The sequence below is a fragment of the Anas acuta genome, chromosome 1, assembly GCF_963932015.1.
Source record: "Anas acuta chromosome 1, bAnaAcu1.1, whole genome shotgun sequence".
Taxonomy (NCBI): domain Eukaryota; kingdom Metazoa; phylum Chordata; class Aves; order Anseriformes; family Anatidae; genus Anas; species Anas acuta.
The window spans coordinates 60,355,770-60,369,703 of NC_088979.1; the positions used below are offsets into that span (position 1 = coordinate 60,355,770).

A 13,934-nucleotide genomic window follows, 5' to 3' on the forward strand; every position below is an offset into this window, starting at 1 on the left:
AGCAAGGGTAGGCACTTGGAGAGCTGTCTGCCCATCTCCTCTCGGAGAGATGCCTTTAGTAGCTAAGGCAGGACAGAAACTTACAGCAAGTGTAGGCTCGGTCAGCCTCAGCTTCTCTTCTCCAAAAGCATTAATCTTAGTGAGGGGGGCAGCAAGAGAGTATGCTTTCCTCTGGACTGAGCTGTGCTAGAAAACTAACTAGAAAACTAAGTTGTTTTCTAGTGAGTACAAAGAAGGCAGAGAGAGAGGAAGGAAATAAATACAAATTGATCAATAAAATAAAATAAACTTGAAGGGAAAAATGTGTAGGAGATACGAGTGAGGAAAAAAAAATAGACCAACAACAGAGACACGGTTATATTTGGATAACTTTATACCCAATATTTCTAATTATCTTCGAGGTGCCAAAGTATTTTGATAGGCAGATGCAAAATTTCTGGTGCCGAGAGCGTGTCAACCAAGCATAAAGGAATGAGTACATAGGGAGTGCAGTTACAGTGCTGGTGTGGAAGCACAGAGAGGAGACTCCTGGAGCCCATATTTAGCAATGGGACCCGGGCACCCTGATGCTCAGGACCGCGGTGCTCAGCTCCAGGACAGGTGGCCAGGTAGATTGGCAATCTTGGTCTTAACAATCAGATTTTTTTTGAAGGTCTGCTTCATTTCACAGGGCAATTAAGACAACTCTCTGTGTTATAAGCTTTATCACAGTCATTGGTGCTTTTGTAGCTTTTATCCTGGCTATGATCTTTAGATGGAAATACCCGCAGAGTCCTCTGGCAAGCCTGTGGTAGCCCCAAATGTAGCTCTGCTTCCGTGCTCCTGAGACCATCAATTCAACAGCTACACTACCTGTGTCTTCTAAGTGCAATTCAGGATAATGGCATTGATCTGTTATATCCCTCATTCTTTCAGAAACCAATAATAAGTATCTCCACTTCAGGCAGAGACGAATATAAAATGACGGTCCTCGCAACTGAGGGCTTAGTCTAAATCACGCACGATAGAAGATGAAGGATAGACCTGAGAAAGAAAGAAATGAAGAAGGACAATAGTCAGCAGTGCAGTCACACAAGAGGAAAGAAATCTATTTTAATTGCCATTTTGGAAGTATTTTATTCACGCTTAATGAGGACCGAGGAAGAAATGAAGGACGGGGATTGAATGTCTAGAAATCAAAATGGCTAGAAATGATTGAAAAAGGCTTGAATTTAAACCAAATTTAAACCAAAAAAGGAGTCAAGGTTTTCAGATTTTTATCTTTTTTAATGTGTGCATACTGAATGGACAGTGTTTACCAAAATTTGCCCTGCATTTTGTTAGCATGAGATGGAGTAAGTGCTTTTTTAACAACGCAGGCTGGGCGGAAGCAAACCAGCAGTTCCCCTGGGGAAGGTGTTGGGGGAAGGGAATTTGGCAGTGCCTCCGCACTTTCAGGCCAGTCACAGAGAAAGCCGTGTCCTGCAGGCTGAAATATCAGATGCAGATCCCCAGCTGGCAGCAGTTGTCACGGCTGCCTTGAAGTTGATGAATCTGTGACGTTTTTAAACAGCGAGCCCTAGAACTTTTGCTCTGAACTCTCACGACAGAGCCCTGACATGACTGTCCAGAAACAGAGGACTGTAGGAGATACCTGATGGAGAGTTCTGGGCAGAGTAAGGGTAAGGGTTTTGCAGAGTCATCAGTGAAACCTCATTTGGAGTACAGCACAGCAACTTGGACAACCACATTCAAGAAAAATTAAATCACACTGGAACAGAGTCATTGGAAGAGTGACAGTGATCTTCTGAGAGCCTGGCTTGTTTAGCCTGGCAAAACAAAGCCTGAGAAAGGGGATAGGATTGCTGTCTATAAATACACCAGTGAGTAAATATCACAGATAGACCAGAGCTATTTAAGCTTAAGGACAATGCTAGCACAAAAACAAATGGATACAAACAGGTCCTGAATAAATTTATGCTGGAAATCAGAAAAGGGCTCAATTCTTCTGGCCATAAAATTCTTCAACGCTAACAAGAAGTAGTGGGGTGAGTTGCCCAGCCATTTTTTGAAAGAAGTGCAATGAGTGAAGTGATTATACCACTCGACTGCAGTAGCAGGGACTGGGCTTTGCCCGGGCTCCCTTCCTCAGCAGAAATCGCCCAGCAAAATTTGTGCTTTGCCTACCAGAATCAAAGTGGGCCAAGCATTCATCATGATGGATGCTGTTTAGTGTGAGGAGTCAAATGAGCAGAACCACAGTCAAAGCCATTCCTTCACTCCCAGTGAATGCTAATGACACTCGTTCAGCGCTGCATGGAAAATTCGCTTGGTAAACTAGGTTAATGGAAGAAAATCCTCTTCTCTGAGGGACAGGGCCACTGGGTTGGAAGCCACATGCGGTGACCCTTGCACGTATTTTGTAGTGTCCTCTTTTGTAAATATTTTCCAGCCCTATGAAAGTTTGCCACAGACCTCTGCCAGCTTGCCTTAAAAAATGCAGTCCCTACCAGAGCGAAGTAGGGTCCTGCTAGTGGTACCAATAGCCTGTCCCCTCCCTGACTCCGAAGGTCCGGGCAGTAGACAGGCGTTTTTCCAAGTTCCTGAAGTACAGGAGGATGGAAAGGCAGCACACAGGGTGGGAGAGGGGAGGAGAACAGCAGGATGCTGGAGGTTCTTGGTCACTGCATTGGTCAGCAGCAACAAAAAGAGCAACTCTTCAGTCACCATACGTCTGATAGCATTTCCACACTTCGATCCCAGTACATTTGATACAACCAGAAAGCTGGATTACCCCCTATTTACACAGGAAATCACCGTCTCCACATGGCACAGCAAGTGTCACCGCCTCCCTGCTCCCCTCTTTTTATTTTTTGGGCGCAGGGGTTGCACTGCTGGCACTGGCAGGGAGGGCTTTGGGAGCCTGCTGCCTTTGGCTCCTGGCCACAGCCCGCGTGTGGCACGCAGCAAGGCTCAGCGAGAGCGGCTATCGGCTCGATCAAGCTTTTAAGTGCTCCCTGGACTATTTTTGCAGCAGACCACGTGAGTTTATGGAGTTTTTATTTTTAGTCCTACAGTACAATTTGTTGACTACGTGCATTTTGCATGCAGTGGGTATCGAAGTGCCAAGGTGAAAGAAGCCGTTTAATGGTCTGCCAATATATGTTACAGTCAATAAATGCTGCAGATAACGAATGTCACCGTTTGCCTTACAGTTAGCGTCTGCACCCTTTCAGCCCTCATGATCATGTATTTATATTACATCCATTTAGGTTGCAGACCTTCGTATCACCGCTGGTTCACTTCAGACTTGCTTCAGCCCCTCTCAGCCAGCAGCAGCACGTTCTCCAAGTGCTCCTTCTGAAAGAAGCCAAGCACAAAATGAACTGTTCCAACAAAAATCTCTCTGAAGACCCAGCTGGCTTACCAAACCTTTACCTAAAGGGCTTGCAGTGGTGCTGCTACCAGGACCAGGTCCACTTGAGGGAGCTGCCCCTGCCCTTCTGCTTCTCCTCACCAGCTCCACGCACCTCTGGCTGCTCTCTTTCGTGCAGGTGAATACTGCAGTCACCTGATGGAGATGGATTATGGAGATGGTTATTCATCTCAGCCCTTCGCCTTTTTCTCTTTGAGCTCCCAGTGTATTGTTCCTTGGCTTTTCTAGCCCTGTTTGCAGCAATTAGCATTTTTAGTGCTTTTAACTTTAGCCAAATAAACTTGCAAAGTATGTTCTGATTAACTAGTAACCACATGACAAGCAGCTTCATACACAAGATTGTCCAGAGGCCTTGAATCCTGAAGATCTAGAAATTTATAAAAGCCAAGGTGTATGCACAGAGTCACATCACAGCTGCTCGGAGAGGAGAAATAAGTCACCATCAAGCTGGATTTCCTAGAGGTCTCAAGTTTAGGTAATGTCATCTCTTAACGATTAACTATCTGCTAGGTCTGCCCTCTCTTAACTTCTCCTGGCGTTTTTCAGGTGAAACTATTGCCCCACGTGAAAATGCCCCTGGTAAGGAATGAGTCAGGCCTCCATTACTCAGTGGTCTCGTATAAAGCCTCATGCTTCCGACAAAGTAATGGGATATTCTTGCTTTTAAGCACAGGAACCGGATAATAAAACACTGTAAGAATCCTGGGCTGAAGATTGCCTGAAATTTTTGTCTCCTTTTCCGGTGCTGATATTTCCTAAGCTCCCAATGGAGATTTTCTACATCTATGTAAAACGTATTTTGAAAGACAGCTCCGCAGTCATTGCTTCCACATCGCTCATCTAGTTTCCAGCAGGCATATTCCAGCTTCTTATCAGATATAGCTGCAAAAGGGAAACACATAGCGAAGGTAAGATAAAATCTGCTTTTAAATTAAGCAAAAAAAAAAAGTTTTTCAGTGTTTACCTTGGATTTTCTAGGGCACTTCCAAAGCACTGGAGATCTCCATTTATTTTCAGCGTATTACCTGCGATGACTACATGCGATGGCTGTATTACATTAATCGGGAATTGCTGCAATGGACTGACTCTGTAATTGCTTTCCAATCTGAAGAGCGTTCAGTCTCATCTCTACTCATCATCACTATCTGATCAGTGAAACGGGCCATGATAAAAGCTGGGTAAGAAAGCTTCCTTCTTTACTAATTGGACGAGACTTGGAAACCAGAGGCTTTTCTGGGAGCGCTGCCTATTTTCCTCATAATTATTTGCATATTCAGTTCAACAGCAAAACAAGTCCATAATTGTTCAGTTCAGAAATGAAAAGCTTCTCATCATGTACATCGGTCAGAAAAAACATGAGCAGTCACTACATCAATACTAAATAGCACTAAATCAGTACTACCTGCACTAATTTGGGATTAGGAAGTGTATAAAACAAAAACTTAAGAAGCTTAAGAAGGACATTAAGGGAAGGAAACCTGCTAGAGACGTTGTTTTATGTATGCTTGTTAGTACAAGGAAGAACTTTTCCACTGTTCAACGTGTAAATTGCATTCACCATCTAATCACACCGAGACAATCTGAGGTGTTTCCACATTCAGATATGTTTTGTAACCAGTTTATAGCTGATGTGTAACTCACAACAGCGCTGCCATCGCCTTAAATTTAATAACAAGGGTGGGGTCAGACCTAAATGTGAGCCTCCCGCTTTGATGCCTGACATAAATAATGCACACAGAGAGTCTCAAATGTTATTTGGCTCTACTGCTGTGGATTGAATGTCATGGCTTAATGCCACTGTGCAGAAATAACACCACCAAAATAACTTGATCTAACTATTTAACCTTGCAAATACATAGTAGGAAATGAGGCAAAGCCTGAAAAAAAAAAATGGGGGAGGGAGTTAAAAATAAATAAATAAAGGCTGAAACTGAGTCTTTGAATCCTTGTGGTTCAAACCCACATTGCTTTCACATCATTTTGTTCCATCCAAACTCATAAGACTGTCTGGACCAGTAATGGTTATTACAACATCATTACACTCCAGCATAGCTGTTTGTGCCTACTGATCAAATAATTCTCAAAAATAGGCCTATTTAATTAGGTGATAGAGAAGGCAAACACTGAAGTCCATTCTCGAGCAAAGTCTCAGAAAATAACATGAGAGTTTTACATGAGAAAGGACTGACAAAATATTCAACAAACGCTCAGTGTCTGGCTCTTTTTGTTCTCCTAAATTTCAGTGCAAAAGAAAGGGAAAGTAATGCTTTAAATATAAAGGATGTCATTTCACATTATCTTTTTTTTTTCAAAAGACATTGCAGCACATCAGATTAATCTGTGGCAACTTCTGTCTGCAACTTCTACTGATGAGAATAATCCTTGCCATCAAACGCATAGATGAGTAATATTTAAAAGCTAGCACTCGTGTTTTCTTCAGTGTAACTTCCCAAGCTGTGGAGTTGACCATCGAAATCTGTCTAGGGACAGAGTTTCACCAGGACTGCTCCACCCGAGATTTCAAGCTCAGACAAATCAATCAATACAAAACAGATGAGGCTGAACCACCAGAAAGCAGATCTCTCAAAAGTGGGCTCCTGTGCACCAATTCCAACTTTTTGTTCTTGACATTAGAGCTGTTCAGAAGTTAAACTTCAAGATTGGCTTATTTTCCAAGCCAGCTAGGAGAAAAATGCACTCAGCCACTGTCGTGCCTGTACGACTGCACTCTTTGCTCAAACCGACTTAAAAATAAGTCTTCTGAGCATCTTTCACACACACATGAAATATTTCAAGAGAAAAAGGCAAACATCACTATTTCCTGTCATAGAATCATAGAATGGCTCAGGTTGGAAGGGACCTCAAAGCGCATCTAACTCCAACCCCCCTGCCACAGGCAGGGATGCCACCCACTAGACAAGGTTGGCCAAAGCCCCATCCAGCCTGGCTTTGAACACTTCCAGGGATGGAGCATCCACAGCTTCTCTGGGCAGCCTGTTCTAGTGCCTCACTGCCCTTACAGTGAAGAATTTCCTCCTAATATCTACCCTCTTTTAGTTTAAGGCCATTCCCCCTTGTCCTATCATTATCTACTCAAGTAGAGTCCTTCTCCATCTTTTTTATAAGTCCCCTTTAAGTATTGAAAGGTCACAATGAAGTCTTCCCAGAGCCTTCTCTCCAGGCTGAACATCCCCAGCTCTCTCAGCCTTTCTTCATAGGAAGAAAGAACATTAACAACTTTCTGAAATGACAAATGAAAACTCAGAGACACTGCCCACTGTCGCTATCTCCTTAAATGTGGAATTGGACCGTTCACCAGCTCCAGCAGGGGAGCTCCCCTCAGAGCCTGCACTTTGCACTCATTGGAAAAGGACGCTTTGCTCTTGCTGCAGAAGATGGATCATACCCCACCACACACCGATGCACTTTCCTGCCCCATGGAGAACGGATCCAGAGCCTCAACTGGGTATGGAAGGAGTGCAAAACAACCAGAGAAGCACCGACACAAGAAGTCCGTATGTTTTCCAGACTCCTTCCCCCATTCTGTTGAATACAAGCTTCATTTTTCCCAAATTAATAGACCATGGAGAGAACTGAAGGGGGAACTTTACAGGGATTTTCCTTCGTCATTTTATCCTCTTGATTTTAATTCATGAAGAAATAATTAATGTCTAGGGAAAATTGTTCTGAATCTCTCAGGATTTTTAATATTGATCTAAATAAAGGTTGTTTTTTATACAGAAGCTGCAATGAAGTATTCATTAAACAGATGCAACACTGCGTTTGGACCAGAGCTATTTTTTTGCATGAATAAAAAATAAATGAAAATAATAAAGCAATGAGTTCTGCAATTACTGGAGATCTTTATCTATGCTCTTTCTGCTAGTATCCCAGTTTCTTCAAAAGTTTAAGCCTTAGAAGCCTCCAGCCAGTGAGAATTATGGACCAAGTAGTCCTACACCATGTAAGTTTATTTAACCATTACACAAGACCAGCCCATAGCACGTTTGGCATCATAGTAGCTACGGATTGACTCCACGATTTTTATTCAGTCCCTCTTAAAAACCGTGGGATCTTTGCCTAAACATCTATAATAGCAGATCTTCTATAGCAGTAATTAAACATAATTATACATTGTGTGAAAAAGCTGGAGAGTCTTATTTGTGTGGAAGGGGCTTTTAATCCTCAAAAAGACACAGCAGGGCTGTTTGAGGAAGAGCTACTATTCCATACAATAAGATAAAAGTCTGGACCCCAGGCTCTTCTATTTAATACTCTGTTGTTATGTTTTAATTTCCAAAGCACAAGGCAGATTATTTGCTTTATTTTAAAGTATGTTTTAGAGCTGTATGTATTAAACTGTATAGTTCTGTCTGAAATATAAATATTCATATTTTACAGCAAAATAAACTAACAAAAAGGGAAAAGAAAAAAAAAAGTAGTGATGACATGTCAAGCCTGCTGGACTACAAAGCTGGATATAATTTAGCTTCCTCTTCCAAATGGTGGCAATAATAACTCTGAAAAAAACTACACAAAGAAACTTTGAAAGAATTTAACTTTTTATAGTTAATTAATGTTCTTTTTGTTAGGTTTGTAAACACTAGAATCTGTCTCTCATAAGCTAATTTAGCTTCAACAAAGGTATTTCATTGTTTACTGTAAATTACAGCTTTAAGTTACCATTTAAAGCCAAGAAGAATCGTGTTTCAAGTTAAAGGACCGAAAAAGAAAAAAAAAAAAGAAAAAAAAAAGATGACTGTCAAGAACTCTTCACTTTTAGACCATGAACTTTCACACGGCCCTTTAGTCATAACCCTAAGAATAACAAAAATAAATAAATAAATAAATAAATATATAAATATATAAATAAGAGCTCTGTGCTAGGACTGCATTTCCTGTAACATATGTTCATGATTGAGGTATTTAACCAGCACATGATGTGCTCAGGCGGAGCGGAAGCTGCCCCTCTGTAGCAGCCAGTGGAGCTCCCAAAATAAAGCGGAGAAGGAGTTTGCCAACCGCAGCACAGCGCAGCCTCCGCTTTCCACTCCTGCAGGGAGGTGTTAGTACAGCGACGGGAGGAATGCTGCAAACAATCTGAATATTCAGTTAATAATGTTGACACATATTGTAGAAGAAAATGAGATCTGCAGAGAGTTATTCCTTTAAACAGGCTTTATACAACGCAAGCCTGCAAACAGATCAATTTCCAGCACGGCCATTAGCTCCCGTTTGTTTAAAGGCCTGGGAAGCATATGGTGCTGGTAGCACAAAAGAGTGAGAAGGACTACAGAGAGAGATAAAGCTCTAGGTAAAGCTGTGTGCGTGGTGACTAGGCAAAAATACTGCTTCTGAAGAAAACTCGTTGGAACAGCCTGAAGCAAAAGGGGAAAAAAAAAAAAAAAAAAAAAAAGTATAAAACTTTTAGGCCAGTACAGAAACTTTAGCTCGGCCACGTTAATGCCCTATGCACTCAGTGCCAGAGTGCAGCCAAGGGAAGGGATGCTTCCCATTTGTGAGGCCACTTCTGGAGCACTGTGTCCTGTCCTGGGCTCCCCAGAACAAGAGACTTCTTGGCCATCTAGAGCCAGTCCAGCACGGGATGAGGATGGCTGAGGGGCTGGAGCCCGTGAGATAAAAGGAGAGGATGAGAAAGCTGGGTTAGTTCAGCCTGGAAAAGACAAGATATAGAGATCTAGATATCTATATCTATTATGTATGTATGTATGTATTTATGTATAGATAGATAGATAGATATAAATATAGGTATAAATATAGAGAGAAATAGATATAAATATAGGTATTAATATAGAGAAAGATAGAAATAGAGATAGATAAATAGAGATGTAGATGTAGATGTAGATGTAGATGTAGATGTAGATAGATATAGATATAGATATAGATATAGATATAGATATAGATATAGATATAGATATAGATATAGATATAGATATAGGTGTAGATATTTAGATATAGATTCCTTCACTGGAAGAAATGACACCTGCACAAAAATCATCAAATGTGACATCCAGAAACTGGAGGCAAACAAAACTGTTACCTACCTGCTTTCCAGGTGGAGAGCACTTTTATACTGGGGAGATGAAAACTGAAATTGGTATTTATATAAATATTGAAGTCAGTATTTAAATAAATTATTTATATTCCAATGACTTGGCAAAAATTCTTGATGTATTGACTTTAGAAATCCTGTGTCTTTATCAGTATGAATAGAATAATACAGCTAAATTATAAAAACAAGCTTTGATGATTCACTATCCAGGAGTTATTCCCTGTGAAGCTTCTAACTCCAAGTACTTGAGGCAGAAATAAAATAATGTTAAGAATAACAACAAGCACATGTGCTAATGAAGCTGCTGCTAACAGCAAGGGGAAAGTGAGAATGCGAGGAAGGAGCAAGACACGAAGAGTATGACCTATGAGAAAAGATGGAGCAAATCTTCAAGCACATAGAAAGGCTGTTGCAAAACAGATGGAAATAATGTGTTTCCCGTGTCTGCGGTGCATGAAATGAGAAGGAACAGGCTTAAACTGTGGCAAGGCAAATTCAGATGCAACACTGGGAAATGTCTTTACAGCTTTTCTGGGGAGGTGTTGTAATCTTAGCATTGTTTGCAACCTTTAAGAAAGCACGAGACAAGTATCTGTCAGAAGTGATGAATCTCTGCGTGTTCCTGCCTGGGAACAGGAAGATGCACTACGTGAACCTTGATGCCCCTTCAAGCGTGACGATTTTGTACAGAAGCTTTTATATAGCGAACACAGGAATAAAAAGATAGTACCAATTCTAAATTACAGTTTAAAATACGATCTGAACTAGAGTTACACCTCTAAGAAAGATCAATAATCAAGAGGTTTTAGATGGTATTTGCTAAAGAAAATTCATATTAATTACCTTGACATTAGAAAAACTGTATAGGAATAAGCTCAAGGCATTTTATTACTCAGTACTGAGCAAGCGGATGAGACAGCAGCCAGTTATCTAACGGAGCCTCCATGAATATGACTTCAGATGTGATCTGAGATATGGAGAATGTCAAACTAAATAATCGCTCATGCTTCTGGCCTTAAAATGCAGACATAAAACAGAATTTCTCTTTGGTCACCCACGGCCAGAAGGACCGAAACAACTCCAGTGATTGCTTATGGATTTCCAGGACTAGAGGCTGCATTTATAAAAATGGTTCTGATTTACTCCTCAAGAATTTTCAGGAAAGCAAAACGAAACAGGGGAATCCCAATTTCTCAGCATATTTTTCAGAATAATGAAAATAGCAGCCCAAAATGAACCGCCGCGTGTTAGCTAGAGGCTCCTTGATTTCTTTAGCAGCACAACTGTAGGCAACCCACATCTTTTCTCCTTTCTCTTCCTCTCAGCTATTTTAAAAGGTGACCTCATCCGTGTATCTAATAAAATCACAAAAGCTCAAAAGCTTAGTATGCTGAGCTCAGTGATGTTCTTAGCTCTGTCTCTTAATAATTGCTTTCACAGTGCCTCCCCCTACCCGTAAGACGAGCTAGATGAATTGGAGCTAACTTCATTACAGATCCAAGCCAGAGCAGCTTCTGCTTCCTGTCACGTCCCCAGCGGTGAAAGGCTCCCTCCAACTTTCGCTGCAGAGTTCAGACTGCAGCGTACATACAGATTTTACTCAGGCACCATGATTTTATCAGTCCACACAGGCTGATATTATGCACCCTCATGTGTAATAGTAGCTAAAAACTCTAGAGCCACTGCATGATTTTCTTAATTTTGCCCTACTGTGAACGTCCCTCTTTATTCTAGCAAAGGACAAAGGCAGCTGTACAAGCAATTCAAAAGAAGCAGAGCTGAACACTAACCTGGAGAACATAAAGAGTAATAAATCACAAAATGTTTATAGAAAGGTGTTACAAAGTGTCCTCACATAACTAGCCATTAAACTGTTTTTTTTATTATTATTATTATTTTTTTTAATTCTGAAAAAAAAAAAGGTCAATAAAATGAGTAATTTTTTCTCAAGACTTAAAACCAGTGGTATTTAAACAAATAATATTTGTTTAAAAAGCAGGTAAGGAACAAGCCCTTCTGGCAACACTTCACACTGGCTTTCCCTTAGCCTCTAGCTATACATAAGGAGGTACTGCTTGCACACACAAAGGCTACAGAGCAAGCAGAAATTACCCCATGTTTTTATTTGCCGTTGCAGAATCAGGAACAATTTTTGGAGAAAAAAAAATAAGAAAAAAAAAATAAGACACTGAGTTGTAGCAAACTCGCTGAAAAAAAGCAAAAATGAATGTAGTCTTCTCTAAGAAGGTCCCATCTTATGTATAGCTCTTAATTATTCTTATTTAATTGAATGATGAAGTGATATATATAAACTCTCTTAGGTGTATTACATGCTATTTCCCTCTTTGACCAGTTATATGACACACGACTTTATTTCCTTCTATTTTTCTTGATGCTCTCTTCTTCATTCATATTTACTTTATTTATCCCCTGTCTTTTTATCCTGTCTTATTTCTTTTTATTATTATTTTTTTTTCTTTTATTATTGTAGGTAGTTACTGTGAAAACATAAGATTTTCTTCCCAGAGGAATTTAACTGCATTTGCATAGATATCAGGAGTTAATACTGCCAAAACCATTTCTGTAACCAGAGTTTGGCCTAGCCCAAGATTTTTTAGCCTGCCCAAGATGCAGGGTGCTGGCAAAGGCTGAATTAAACACCGATGAATACCACAGATGGTATTCGAAAAGTGGTGAAAGAGAGGTGAAAAGAAAGTGAGAGATTAGAAAGGTGGGAAGTTTTGGTTGGCAGAAAAATTGGAGGTATTTGATCTAGTCTTGAAAACTAACCAGTAAGACTAGTAAAAATATCTTCTGATGGGAATGTGTGGTAAGTAAAATATCCCTTAAAATAAGTTTTACCAAAAAAAAAAAAAAAGCTTTTTTTTTATTATTATTTTTATTTCCTGTATTTTTTTTTAAATGAAAATGCTTTGGTTTTCCCAACGTGTAAACCATTTTTCAATCAAAAGTGAGGTTTTTTGTTTTGTTTTGTTTTGGAATGGTACATACATTTTAGGGAAAACAAATCTGCCCAGATGCATTGTCCAGTTAACTACATAGATATGCAGAACATTTCTTCCTTCGGAAAAGCAACTCAGGCTTTTTGGTCCTACCATTTTTTGTAGCCATGGCCTTCCCTTACCTTAATAATCATTAGAGGACTTACTCTGATGTAGCAGCTCAGGTGTGCTCCTGCTGTGTAAGGGGAATAAATGCTTTCAGTTTTGTTCCTGGTTGGTATTTTCTTTATCTTTGAGAGTTCTTCACCCTTTTATCCCAGATATCCCATGCACTTAGTCACATGGCCTGAATTTTTGAGTACACCTGTGTGATGCCAGGAGCTGGGACTCGATGATACTTGTGGGTCCCTTCCAGCTCGGGATACTCTACGATTCTGTGATTTGTCCTGCCCTGTGGTGCTCCAGCAGGCAGCGTAATCAACACAGGAATTAAGGCTGGAGGATGGATCTTCTGTTTCCCGAAGCAATGACCAGCCAAAGAAGTGGGAACAGAGACGGCAACTGCAGTTTAAAAAAAGAAAGGTCTTGTGACCACTGAATGTGTGCTCCACACCCAGACGCGGATGCCTTGGTTTGATTCATCTCTGAGGCTCTGGAGTGCCAGCATAAAATAATATATGATCAACACAGTCCAAGCAGGCAACATGTATGCCTAATAAATAGCTGAAAATAACAACAAAAATGTGACAGTGATGATAGCTGTCTATTTGACAGCCCAGAAAAAAAAGCATGAATGATTTTATGAACTGCTGCTCAGATACAGTGACAACACTCAGCTGTCTAGGTCACTCAATTAGACTTCCAGCCATATCTGCACGATGCTTCAAGAGAGTAACTCGAACCCATTGCTAAACATTATCCTGAGGTGTCAGCAGTCCAAGAATTCACTAATCCTTTCGCTACACTTGAAGAGCTTCATGTCTTATTGGAAATATTATACAGATAAAAATTACTTGCAGAGTGGAGATGGATAGACTCGTGGTTTAACTCAGACAATTTGAAGCAACATATAAATCAAGACTTTTATCAAGCTTGCACTTTCATTTCTCCATGCGAGTTCCCAAGTCAAGTGACAAGATGTAAAATGCCACAGAACATATAGCCTCAGTATAGGGTAATGACCCTTTTTAAGTGGCAGACTAGGTTTGGTAAAGCCTAATGACATCCATAGACCTGTTAAAAGTTTTCTTCATTTAAATATACACGTCTTAGTCCCCCAAATAATTTTATGAAGTGTAGCATTCATTCTTTCCAGGACACGATCCTTTCATAAAATCTATCAAGGATACATTTTGCAAGCTTCCAAAACCCTCCAGAAATAATGCCAGCACCTCTATGAGCTGGCAGAGTTTCATGCATCTCTGACCTAGATTGTAGGACTTAGCAATCAGGAACATGCAACACTCAGCTGCAGATCAGCAGA

At 40.5% G+C, this 13,934-nt stretch overlaps 2 long non-coding RNA genes across 2 annotated transcripts; one reads left to right on the forward strand and one right to left on the reverse strand.

Annotated features, from left to right (window-relative positions):
• Nucleotides 1–210: 210 nt before the first annotated feature.
• Nucleotides 211–13,391, reverse strand: LOC137854678 (uncharacterized). Its single transcript, XR_011095332.1, has 3 exons — nucleotides 12,658–13,391; nucleotides 3,261–3,550; nucleotides 211–1,023 (listed from the first exon to the last, which is right to left on the reverse strand). It is a non-coding gene; the product is annotated as an uncharacterized lncRNA (long non-coding RNA).
• On the forward strand, nucleotides 961–7,646 carry LOC137854683 (uncharacterized). The gene is made up of 3 exons (XR_011095334.1): nucleotides 961–3,021; nucleotides 3,252–4,323; nucleotides 4,433–7,646. It is a non-coding gene; the product is annotated as an uncharacterized lncRNA (long non-coding RNA).
• Nucleotides 13,392–13,934: the final 543 nt, after the last annotated feature.